General features: G+C 43.4%; 1 long non-coding RNA gene across 1 annotated transcript in view; it reads right to left on the bottom strand.

Moving 5' to 3' along the window:
- LOC129473094 (uncharacterized) overlaps positions 1–13,688 on the bottom strand; it is a 153,528-nt gene that overhangs the window by 132,939 nt on the left and 6,901 nt on the right. The window contains exon 3 of the long non-coding RNA XR_010119230.1: positions 13,160–13,268. This is a non-coding gene — a long non-coding RNA (uncharacterized lncRNA). The remainder of the gene's footprint in view (positions 1–13,159; positions 13,269–13,688) is intronic.

The raw sequence follows: 13,688 nt of genomic DNA, 5'->3' as shown, positions 1-13,688 counted from the left end.
TGTTTTTCTGGGGATGGAATCTCACTCTGTTGCCCAGGCCAGAGTGCAGTGGTACAATCTCGGCTCACCGCAATCTCCACCTCCCAGGTTCAAGCAATTCTCCTGCCTCAGCCTCCCGAGTAGCTGGGACTACAGGCGCCCGCTACCACGCCCGGCTAATTTTTTGTATTTTTAGTAGAGCTGGGGTTTCACCGTGTTAGCCAGGATGGTCTCGATCTCCTGACCTCATGATCCACCCGCCTCGGTCTCCCAAAGTGCTGGGATTACAGGCGTGAGCCACCGCGCTGTGCCCTAATTCTTGTTTTTTATTGAGATTTCCATTCAGGCTAGTTCTTGGTCAATTCTAGGCAACGTCCCATGGGGGCTTAACTAGAATGTGTGTATTCTAATAGGGGAATGCAGAATTGCCTATATACAGTTAATAGGATCAACTTTGTTAATTGCATAGCTGGAAACAGCATAGAAATGCACTTGCTGTGCTCTAAAACCTTTCGTTGCTAATGAGTGAATGGGATAGATTGTATAACATCACACTTAGGAGTGTGCTCTGTGCCAGATCATACACACCCCAGAAGGCCCAAATTGTCACTGATTGTCCCTCTCCTGAGCATGGGACATCGCCAAGAAAGAATTACTCCATATCCAAATAAGCCACATGATCATCGAATTAATTTGTTCCCTTGGGTGGTTGAATTTCCTCTATAGAGATCCCATGAGGCAACATGAATCCCTCCAGGGCTGGACTGCACAGCCTCCATTGATACCCTCCAGTGATGGGGCGCTTGGCCTCTGGTGACACGTCCCCTGGGAATGGGAACTCACTCTGCCATCTTTCAAACCACCTTAAGTGGCTCCAGAAGAGCAAGGACAAAATCCTTGACTTTTTTTTTCTGGCATTATTTGCCAATTCCTTTAACAAATATTAACCAAGCACCTGCTGTTCTAGCCCCTTGGAGTAAACAGTGAGCAAAGCTTTGAGGTGCCTGCCCTCACAGAGTTTATTATAATTTAGGGAAAACTAAGTTAGTAGTTTTTCCATTTTCTCCTTCTAAGCCTGTCAAGTTTTGCTTTAAATACATTGAGATGATGTTACTAGGGTTATATAACCTTAGAATTGCCTATTTTCTTATTATTTAGTGCCTTAAAAATTCTTAATAATGATGTTTTACCATAACGTTAAACTTGTTACGAATATAGCTTCCCAGCTCTTCTGAATCTGCATAGTTCATCTCCATGTTCTGCAGGGCCATTGATGAGAATTCCCAGGGGAGATTTTTGTCCACTCCCAGTCCAGAAAAGGCAGAAAGGCCCAGTGTCACCATAGCTGTTTGCTGGGAGACATCCCTTCATGCTGCTCGCTCACTGAGACAGCAATCCTTAGTGGCCCTGGTGAGAGGCAGGATTCGCGCATGGTTCTCAGCGTCCACCTCGCTTACCCTGGGCGGCTACAAGCCCAAGCTCTACATCCCTGGGATGCCACCCACCCACCCCCAGCCTGCCTCAGCCTATGGGCTCCTTTTTCTGTTCTGATCCCGGAAGCAGCCCATACTTTTTTGCAAGCTCAGCTCCACATTTAAAAGGATGTCTGCTTCCATCTCCCATGCTTTGCCCTGGACCCGCAGTGAGTGAGAGTGAAGCTTGCGTCTTCTCTGTAGACCCAGCCATGTTGCTTCCTTCCTTTTCTCAGCTTATTTTCTCCATGGAGCTAGCCCCAGGGTGCCATGAGCCTGGGACTTAGGAGAAAGTAAAAGGCACCACAAGACTAAATCTAGGCTACGTGCTGCGGCTGAGATTGGAACCTGTGCTTAGATGTGAACTTCCACATGGGTGCTTCCTTGAAGAGTTGAGTGCTCATTCGGACCTTTATAAATTGCCAGATCCATTGAGTTTACCAACCTCTCTGAGATCACAGGAATCAGATGACCGGGTTTCAAATCCTACCACTTACTAGCTATGTGAACTCGTCTGTGTCTTCCTCTTCCTCATCTCTAACTAAAAATAGTAATTCATAACTCATAAATTTGCTGCAAGGATGGGAGCAGTGGGCCCTGGGATAGATTCTACAACACCACATCGTGCAAACTAAGGAATGGCATTTACTGGGGAAATTTAGAAACTAGGAGTCAGGCCCCAAAGGCACAGGGGTCTCCATCTTCTCATCATCCTATGGAAAACTGCACCAATGCAAAGACAAAGCTCTGTGCCATGCAGTGGGCTGCAGTCCTGACCTGAATGTCCTATCTCCTCGAAGGATAAACATGAACACCACTTTCCAGTAAGGAGACGGGGACCACTTGATTGCCAGGCAGTCGGGGTCTACATGCCAGCAGAGCTGAGGAGGCATCTGAGGAAGGCCAGCTGCCTGGCACCCGGGGACCATGGGTCCTGGGGAGTGGGGCAGCACTCCTCTTGGGGAATGCTTGTGGCTGGTCCTGTGGGAAACTGAGTTTAGGTGCACACCCTCTTTCCAGGAGGAGGGAAACTCCAGTCCCAGCCAGCTCATTTTCTAGATCATGTAGACTGAGATCTCGGGATCATTTTTTGAATAGTTCTGCTTGTTTGCCCATGGAGAATTAAGCAAAATAAAGCACATAAAGTATTTAGTATAGTATCTAACAAGTGCTCACTATATATTAACTGTTATTGTCTTAAAAGGATGTTTGCTAACATTTTCCTAGCACTTAGAGATATCTGGATCTGGAGAGGTTTCAGATTACTTATCCACAGCATTTCTGGAACCAGAGGCCTCTCCTGAGAAGCATTTTTAAAAGCAGGAACAACTTAACTTTTCTTACCTTCACTCTCTCTTTTCTAAGTTTAGTCAAAGCTTGACTCAGGATCTCCAAATGTCCTAGGTCATTTGGGACCTGGTTAAAAGGGGTTCAAATCACCTTGTCCACACTTGCTGTGGCAGGCAGAGTTTAGCAGCTTGAGGAAGCTGAGGCCTGAAGTATTTTGGTTTATCAGGTAACTCTGAACCTTGAAAACGTCAAACATGCAGATTGCCTGTGTATATTTCACCCTCCCCTGCAAAGCAGCTCCATGCTTCACAGGAAAAGGTGGAACATAAATCCAAATACAGTTACAGTGTTGATATCCCGGGCTGCACTAGTTAAAAAGAACCTAAGATTTATGGCTCTCTGAGATCACCGAACCAAATCCCAATACCTCCTGTCAGATCTTCTCTCCTTCCAGAAGCAAATACTTGGGGATTATAAAAAGTGATTTTATGGATGATGTCTCTTAAAATGTCAGACCAACTTGATGGCAGGATCTGCTGTTCAAATTTCTTTAAAGGCACCTCCTCGCTGCCCCGCCCTTGCCTCTCTGCCAACGAGTGCCAGCCCATGCACACACATGCACAGGTGTGTGCCCAATCATGTGACTTCCCTGCTACCTCCAGACTAAGCAGGCGTTTCCTTTACATGTGCTGTTTTCTCTGCTATCGTCTCCTTCCATCATCTGTTCATTTTAACATATGTTTACTAAATGCCATTGTTCCAGAAACATCGAGGCATATGAAAGTGAATAAAACCAGCAAATAAATCCCCATCCTCGGCCAAGCGTGGTGGCTCACGCCTGTAATCCCAGCACTTTGAGAAGCCGATGTGGGCGGATCACCTGAGGTCGGGAGCTCAAGACCAACCTGGCTAACGTGGCAAAACCCCGTTTCTACTAAAAATACAAAAAATTAGCCGTGCATGGTGGTGGGCACCTGTAATCCCAGTTACTCGGGAGGCTGAGACAGGAGAATCTCTTGAACCCAGGAGGCAGAGGTTGCAGTGAGCTGAGATTGTGCCACTGCACTCCAGCCTGGGAGACAGAGGGAGACTCCGTCCCAAAAAAAAAAAAAATCCCCATCCCTAAGGACCGTATATTCCAGTGGCTACTCGTCATTACTGCTACCATCCATTGCGTATCTGCTGTACACGAGGCTCGGTTCTAGCTGCTTTACATACACATTATTTCTAATTTGCATAACTTCTCTGCAAGTTGAATTATCAGCCCATCTAACAGATGAAGAAGTTGAGTCTCACAAAAATTAATAAAGCCCCAAAAGTGATTCAAAGCTACATTCCAAAGTCTTTGCTCCTTTCCTGCCAAGGTGCAAATCTTTCACCTGAACCAAGCAAGTGTCTTGCTGACCTGTGAAACCTTTACCCTCCCTCCTCCACCCCTGTACCTCCCACACATCTGCACTGCAGTGCTAAGCTTCCTGCCATGGTAACCGGTGGACACACCAGTCCCTCTCTGAGCTACTGAAGGTACAGACCATATTCTGCTCGTCATGGTTTCATCGGTGTTTGGCACAGTACAAGATCAAATGAAAATAAGCAGATCCTGAATTACTACATGAATGTTCCTTACATAGTGCTTACTCAGCTTTTAGATTCATTGCCATCTCTACTTCTGTACCATCTGCAGGGACACCACCCATTGAGGTGGTAGAGATTGGCTTAAGGTTGTACAAACAGAGATTGGAAACTTCTTTCCCTGACTTGTTCTCATTTTACTGCCATATTTGCCAATAAGCACTTAAAATGCCAACTCACACAGCTGGGTGGAATATCTTAAGGAAAGTAAATGAGACAGTGTATACATGTAAGATGATATACAATAAAAGACAATATGGAGTAATGTGAAAACAAAAGATAGTATTATTACTGTTGTTCAAGCCAGCCCCAGGCCTTTTAGCTAGCAAAGCTTCTCAATCCGGTAACTGCTCACTTTGTCTTAAACGCTGTAGTTTTACTCTGAATGAAAAATATATTTACATACCTCCTCTTAAAATCATAGTTAAAGTTTAGTTCTCAAGATCAAGATTTATTCTGCTTAATAAAACTCATTACTAATTTTTTTCTAACCTAATAACTGGTGTTCTAAATGCTAATCTTCTTAGAATGCACTTCTCCTCAAATCCAATGTGTCTCCTCTCCCAGTGAATCACTGGCTTAGAAATAATTGTGGCAAACCTATATTACATGCTTAATAGGTGCCAGGCACCCTTGTAAATACTTTTCAAGTGCCATCCTCTTTGAATTCCAAATTCGTGGTTTTAGGTACTATTATTATTCCCATTTCAAAGATTAGGAAATAAATGACAAGAGGCATAAGATGCCTAAGGCCACACATCTGCTGAGTGACAGAGACTCAATTTGAACCCAGGAAACCCATTCTGGAGCCCACATTTTTATTTTTGAATGACTTTAGTTTCTTTTCAACATAGGTAACACATCACCTGGTTTAAAAACAAATTCTAGAAGGCATGCTGTGAGGAGTCTTGCTTCTACTCTGGTCCTGCCTATTTTCTCTTTGCTCACTCCTGATCCCAACTCTAATACACAGTTGACAACTTTTAGTAGTTTCTGGAATATACCTTTGGAGGTTTTGATGAAAATGCAAGCACATGCAAATATATGCTTTTTGTTTCTTCTACCTTCCTTTCACAAAATGTAGTATGCTCTACACACCTTTTTTTCTCTGTTATTTATGTTTCTCAGAGCTCTTTCCATAGCAGGATAAAAATCCTTCTCATTCTTTGATGCTGCATATTCTGTCATATGACTGTGTCATGATTTAACCAGTTCAGGATTGGTGGACACTTTCAATTCTTGTCTATTCACACAATACAGTCATGAATAATCTTGACGTTCATCTTTTCCTATGTGTAAGTGTAACTGTTGGGTAAATTTCCAGAGGTGGTACTTCCAGGTTGAAAGATTCTTGATTTTTCAGCTTTTATGATTTCCTAATATTCCTGGATTTCCCTTCAATTAGCACATTTTCATGCAGTTTGTGTAAATACCTATTTATTCTATGGCCTCATCCTCAGAATGTGCTGTCACACTTTGAATTTTTGCCCATTTTATAGGTGATAAAAGATATTCTCATTGAATTCACATTTACCTTATTATGAATGAGGTTGAACACCTTCTCATACATTTAGGGCTTGTTTATTATATTTTATAAATAAGCTATCTTATTCATACCCTTTGACAATTTTTTCAGTTGGTTTGTTGGTTTTTTACTTAAACTAGAGATATTCTTTTAACTATTTTGCAGTAGTAATTCCCAAGAAAGAGTGAAGACATTAATAAAGGAAATTGCCATAAACACAGTAGGTTATCAAAATTGTTTTAGGTACAAGTTAAAAGACTTCTCTGGTTACTTTTGACTTTAAACTCTATTTATCAAATGAAATGATGTATACCAAAAGTTCTACAAACTCTAGTCCCTAAGTTATTCATTATTATAATAGACAAAACATTTAGAGATGATCATGTGAAACTCTAAATAGCTAAGATTCAGACCCCACAAATTTCACTAACAACAGGTCATTGATCTACTCTAAGAACCTTTCATCTGTACTCAACTGATCAGTGACCTTTTCAATAATGAGAAAATAAAAATTAAAAGCCTTTTCTTCTGTCATATTTCCCAAAGTGTGTGCCAATTAGTTTTAGTCTAGATCTCTCAAATACGATGTCATTTTTCTTTCTTAAAGCACTCACAGGACTCAGTAACGATCAACAGATCATCTCCTTAGAAACGTAGGCTCAGGAGTTGCCCATAGAAACCATCCTGAGCCTTTAGAGTATTTATATCTGCAACACCCAGATTTTAGGCAACTGGTTGTCTTGGACTGTAAGTGCTCAAATCTGTACAAAACATTTTTAATTTCCACTCCTTAGTGTATCTTTTGTTTTTGTTTTTGAGATGGAGTCTCCCTCTGTTGCCCAGGTTGCAGTGCAGTGGCATGGTCTTGGCTCACAGCAACCTCTGCCTCCCAGGTTCAACCAATTCTCCTGCCACAACCTCCAGAGTAGCTGGGATTACAGGAGCCTGCCACCACGCCCAGCTAATTTTTCGTATTTTTAGTAGAGATGGGGTTTCACCATGTTGGCCAGACTGGTCTCAAACTCCTGACCTTGTGATCCGCCCACTTCGGCCTCCCAAAGTGCTGGGATTACAGGCATGAGCCACCGTTCCCAGCCAGGTATATCTTTACAATGTGTACGTTTCTAACCTTTCCCATTTTCCCTGGTCTGGGGAAAGGTAGAGGCTGGTTCCAGAGCTGATCTCAGGGCCTCTGTGAGCTCAGACATACAGTAATGGCACAGGACCATCTGCCAGGCCAAGGGCTTGCTTCCTCTGTGGTTATTTGGTTATAAAGAGCCAGCAAAGCTAGGAGACCTCTCTGAAAAAGATATCCATAGAGCCTAATATGTGCAGTCATTTATATATTGTATGAATAAACATACTTAATACACATTTACATATACATAATAAAGGCAGTATGAAGCGAATGCTTACAGGACACAGGGCATGTGTATGGGCATAAGACTTTGGAGAGAAACTCTGAAGCCCACAGAACCCTCCCGTGGGTCAAGATCTAATGCCTACAAGGTGCTCAGAGCCAGTCAGAGCTGGATTTGGGTAGAAGATTCCCTTTTATGCACAGCTGCTGACATAAGTGACAGGACGCTTCCTTATTGATGTCTGGAGTTTACTGCCCTTTCAGTTGATTGCCTAATACAGTGTGGCCACAGAATTTTTTTTTTTTTTTCTACGCAAAGGCCTATAATTCTATTACAAGCACACACCTTGGAGATATTGTGGGTTCAGTTCTAGACCATCACAATAAAGCGAATATTGCAATAAAGCAAGTCACACAAATTTTGGGGTTTCCCAGTGCATATAAGAGTTATGTTTATGCTATACTATAGTCCTTTAAGTGTGTAATAGCGTTATGTTTAAAAACACAATAGTGTGAAAAAAACCCGCAATATCTGCGAAGCACAATAAAGCAAACTGCAGTAAAATAAGGTATGCCTGTATTTTTTTAAATGCACTTGAGCCTTTCTAACCCCTTTGAGAATTAAGAAGTAGTTTGCACACCCTCTGCAATCCAAAATGGATGCCACATCTATGCACACACATGCAGGACTAGGTTCATGTATTGTATAACCCACACACTCAAGTCCTGCAAGATTCAATAAAAACCTGTAGTCAGGCTCATTCTATTTCAGATGCAGAAATTGTTTGTAATGAATGAAAAACAAACAGTATTAGCCATGTGCTTTTAGAATTCACTAGATAACATATGAAACCACTAATGTTGTCCACTAATGATGACTACCATCATGACCAACACAACAAAACCAGAAACAGTATTTCCTCCTTTTTTTTTTTTTTTTTTGAGACAGAGTCTTGCCACCAGGCTGGAGTGCAGTAGCACTATTTCGGCTCACCACAACCTCCGCCTCCTGGGTTCAAGTGATTCTCCTGCCTCAGCCTCTGGAGTAGCTGGGATTACAGGCGCCTGCCACTACACCCAGTTAATTTTTTTGTACTTTTAGTAGAGATGGGGTTTCATCATGTTGGCCAGGCTGGTCTCGAACTCCTGATCTCGTGATACACCCGCCTCAGCCTCCCAAAGTGCTGGGATTACAGGCGTGAGCCACCACGCCTGGCGTATTTCCTCCTTTTTACATTGTACTTTCGTAGCTGATTCTTTCCTTTCAACCCAAAATGCAAACACAGGCTTTAAGCGATTTCATTTCATTTCAGAATGACTCTCACATCGAGCTGTGACCTGGAGGCCCAACAAAAGGCAGGCTTGTTGCCCAGTGCTATGGAGAGAGTAGACTTGGGGATGTCCTTCCATACCATTTATCCTGATGGCCTGAAACAAAAGCACATCACCATGTCCTTTTGATCACAGCATAGATGGAATACAAAAGACGACCTCCAAGACTCCGCCTGACCTTGCTCCATCTACCTCCGCAGCCTCTCCCACCCAACTCTCCCCAACACCTCTGAGCTCCAGACACAAGGGTCTTCCTTCAGTTCTGCAAACACACCCCACTTCTCCCACTCACAGCCACCTCAGCACCACCGCAGGATGTTGCTGAATTTACAATCACCTCCTCCCTCTCTCTCCCCTCCCACGAGCCTTTGCTTTGCCTGGCTAATATCCACAGGATTGCAGATGACTTGTCACTTTCTCCAAGAATCCTTCCTTGACCCCCAGATTTCTCCTCGTGGGACTTAATAATTTTGTGTCTGAGTTCCCTGCTAGAGTGCCGGCTCTGTGAGGGCAGAGACAGACTTTGTCTTATCCCTGTCACATTCCTGGCAGCTAGCACAGAGAAGGGAGCAAATGTCCGGTGAGAGAATTACGAGTGCCACCCTGACATGGGCTGTGTCTCACTGTCTGTGCCACGCCGTCTGCTAAAGAAATGTTTACCGAGTGAATAAATGGATGAATCAATGAGTTGTTAAAAAAAAAAAACTGTTCACATCAACACAATTTAGCATTAAAATACTCACTATAAATCATAAATATTATTATTTTTATCATTTAAGTTCCATTCAAGTGTTTTTCCCCCACATAGTTTCTTAGAAATTTTATGGCCAAAAAAACAATTCTCGGGCTAGGCATGGTGGCTCACGGCTGTAATCCCAGCCGTTTGGGAGGCCAAGGCGGGAGGATCACCTGAGGTCAGGAGTTCGAGACCAGTCTGGCCAACATGGTGAAACCCTGTCTCTACTAAAAATACAAAAATTAGCCGGGTGTGATGGCAGCCGCCTGTAATCCCAGCTACTCCTCCAAGGCAGGAGAATCTCTTGAACCTGGGAGGCAGAGGTTGCAATGAGCTGAAATTGCACCACTGCACTCCAGCCTGGGTGACAGAGTGAGACTCCGTCCCCCAAAAAACAAAAAACAAAGGACAACAATTCTGGGATGCCTGAAAAATGATCCAGCCCACAGAAAGCGAACTGGGAATCTTTTTAAGGGTAGGTATCATTTCTCCCAGGACTGGAGTCCTTTTAAGTGACTCATAGTTCCCAAGATCTGAGAGGTTTCTCACTTGGCCCTGTCTCATGACCCATTTCTGAACATCTGTGTTGATTTTTTCTTTCTTTTTTTTTTTTAAATCTATTTGGCTCAGTGCTTAAGATAAATAAGTTTCACATTCTATCCTAAAGGCTAATAGCATCTGGCTGTACTGGATTGCGATTCAAGAGTCCAGTGATGTGGCTTCTCCTAAGAAAATACCCTTTCTCCTTATTGCCCTAGAATCCCGGGGACCTATGAGCAAAACCTCCAGGGTTCGAAGTCTGAGTTTAAAGAGAGAAACTTTTCACACACACACACACACCCCACCCAAAACAATCCTACACACACCCAACATGCACACAGCACCCAAAAATAACCCCTCCACACACCCAACATGCCCCCACTCCCAATTCTCACAAACAACCCAACACATACATGCAACACCTGCATATGCGACACACATAGAACACACACTCCACCTGCAACCCCCACCCTCACATATGCAACCCTCCACACCCCGCCACACACACCACACACACACTGGGGCCTGATACTCCTCGGTCCTGAGCTGAGGGTCTCCTGGAGACCCAGCTTCTCTCTTCTTTCCCTACCCCATTCCATCATCTCATCCAGGCTCTATTGGAGGCAGTTTGCCCTTATTCTAAAAGTTATTTTAGTTTTGATTAGGGAAGACTTGAAAGTAATGTCAGTTCTTAGAAAAATTCTAGTGAAAGGCTGGGCAAGGTGGCTCACACCTGTAATCCCAGCACTTCGGGAGGCTGAGGCAGACAGATCACCTGGGGTCAGGAGTTTGAGACCAGCCTGGCCAACCAACATGGTGAAACCCTGTCTCTACTACAAATACAAAAAATTAGCTAGGCAGGGTGGTGCATACCTGTAATCCCAGCTACTTGGGAGGCTGAGGCAGGAGAATCACTTGAACTCGGGAGGCAGAGGTTGCAGTGAGCCAAGATCACACCACTGCACTCCAGTCTGGGCAACAGAGGGAGACTGTCTCAAAAAAAAAAAAAAGAAAAAGAATAAAGAAAAAGAAAAAAGAAAAAAAAGAAAAAATTCTAATGAAAGCAAATCAAGGGTTTGGCCTCCTGGTGGCTTTTGGGTGCTTGTCTTGGAGACTGCAGTTGGATACCACAGCAAATTGGCTGTGGATTATTTAGTAATTCTGATTTTTCATACAACTGCCTCTGTTGCCCCCTTTCCTCATTTTTTCTTACCAAATGGTAGAATTGCCCTTCTCACCTTCTACCGTTATGTCCTCCTATCAGGAAAGCAAACTAGTGCATTAAACTACCGTGATCACCACCACAAGCCTGTGAACAGAGGAAGGAACCCTCTTCTCCATGAGGACATGAAAGTGGAGGGAGGCAGAAATAATGCCGCATATCTACAACCATCTGATCTTTGACAAACCTGACAAAAACAAGCAATGGAGAAAGGATCCCCTATTTAATAAATGGTGCTGGGAAAACTGGCTAGCCATATGTAGAAAGCTGAAACTGGATCCCTTCCTTACACCTTACACAAAAATTAATTCAAGATGGATTAAAGACTTACATGTTAGACCTAAAACCATAAAAACCCTAGAAGAAAACCTAGGCAATACCATTCACGACATAGGCATGGGCAAGGACTTCATGTCCAAAACACCAAAAGCAATGGCAACAAAAGCCAAAATTGACAAATGGGATCTAATTAAACTAAACAGCTTCTGCACAGCAAAAGAAACTACCATCAGAGTGAACAGGCAACCTACAAAATGGGAGAAAATTTTTGCAACCTATTCATCTGACAAAGGGCTAATATCCAGAATCTACAATGAACTCAAACAAATTTACAAGAAACAAACAAACAACCCCATCTAAAAGTGGGTGAAGGACATGAACAGACACTTCTCAAAAGAAGACATTTATTCAGCCAAAAAACACATGAAAAAATGCTCATCGTCACTGGCCATCAGAGAAATGCAAATCAAAACCACAGTGAGATACCATCTCACACCAGGTAGAATGGCGACCATTAAAAAGTCAGGAAACAACAGGTGCTGGAGAGGATGGGGAGAAATAGGAACACTTTTACACTGTTGGTGGGATTGTAAACTAGTTCAACCATTGTGGAAGTCAGTGTGGCGATTCCTCAGGGATCTAGAACTAGAAATACCATTTGACCCAGCCATCCCATTACTGGGTATATACCCAAAGGATTATAAATCATGCTGCTATAAAGACACATGCACACGTATGTTTACTGCAGCACTGTTCACAATAGCAAAGACTTGGAACCAACCCAAATGTCCAACAACGATAGACTGGATTAAGAAAATGTGGCACATAAGCCGGGCGCGGTGGCTCACGCTTGTAATCCCAGCACTTTGGGAGGCCGAGGCGGGGGATCACGAGGTCATGAGATCGAGACCACGGTGAAACCCCGTCTCTACTAAAAATACAAAAAATTAGCCGGGCGTGGTGGCGGGCGCCTGTAGTCCCAGCTACTCGGAGAGGCTGAGGCAGGAGAATGGCGTGAACCCGGGAGGCGGAGCTTGCAGTGAGCCGAGATTGCGCCACTGCACTCCAGTCTGGGCGACAGAGCGAGACTCCGTCTCAAAAAAAAAAAAAAAAAAAAAAAAAAAAAAGAAAATGTGGCACATATACACCATGGAATACTATGCAGCCATAAAAAATGATGAGTTCATGTCCTTTGTAGGGACATGGATGAAACTGGAAACCATCATTCTCAGTAAACTATCGCAAGGACAAAAAACCAAACACCGCATGTTCTCACTCATAGGTGGGAATTGAACAATGAGAACACATGAACACAGGAAGGGGAACATCACATACCGGGGACTGTTGTGGGGTAGGGGGAGGGTGAGGGATAGCATTAGGAGATACACCTAATATAAATGATGAGTTAATGGGTGCAGCACACTAACATGGCACATGTATACATATGTAACAAACCTGCACATTGTGCACATGTACCCTAAAACTTAAAGTATAATAATAATAAAATTTAAAAAAAAAGAAAGTGGAGGGAGGTTAGGTGGTGTACATTGTCCCAAATCTTCCAGTGAAGGAGGATCCCAAGAGAATGGAAAGGTGGTCTCCTTTTTTGACACCCACACTCCTCTGTCCCCACACGGGGGACTGGACTCTGCACGACTGCTGTGTCCAAAGCATTGTCCCCTGCAGAAGGTACACCCCTGTCCTCCCTCCACCTCTTGCTGCACTCAGACAGGAAGGCAGTGAAGCCAGCTGCTCCAGCCTCAGAGCAGGCACTGAGGGCACTGACACTCACCCTGGCTCTCCAGAATCTGTGGAGGAGAGGCTGTGAGTCCACTCTTGTCTTCTGCTTATCCCAGTTGTCCTACCTCATTTCTTCTTTTAATTTCTATTATGGAAAGTTCCTAACAGGAATAAAAGTACAGAAAATTATATTAAAAATTCCCACGCGCCCATCACCTACCTTCAACAATAAACACCTTGTAGCTAAATTTATTATTTTGTATTCCTGAGCTCACTTACTTCTGCGAATTATTTTGAAGCACATTTGGAAAATCAGGTTAATCTGTAATTAAAAAAATATGGACGACTTCCTTTTAAAAATAACCACAATACCATCACCAGACACAGAAAACTAAGATTTCTTTAACGTCAGCACCTATCCTATCTGTGTTTGCCTTCCTCCAACAGTCTCATGAATGTTTTAAGATTTGCTTGCCTGAACTGGGGTCCCAACGAGGTCTACACTTTGCTCTGAATTCATGCATCCCTTAAGTTGCTCACTCTACTGGTTTACTCTACGTCTCTTCCAGACTCCTGAATTT

This window comes from Symphalangus syndactylus, chromosome 23 (genome assembly GCF_028878055.3).
Source record: "Symphalangus syndactylus isolate Jambi chromosome 23, NHGRI_mSymSyn1-v2.1_pri, whole genome shotgun sequence".
Classification (NCBI taxonomy): domain Eukaryota; kingdom Metazoa; phylum Chordata; class Mammalia; order Primates; family Hylobatidae; genus Symphalangus; species Symphalangus syndactylus.
Note: the sequence above shows the minus strand (reverse complement) of the source record. Positions and strands in the feature narration are given on the sequence as shown.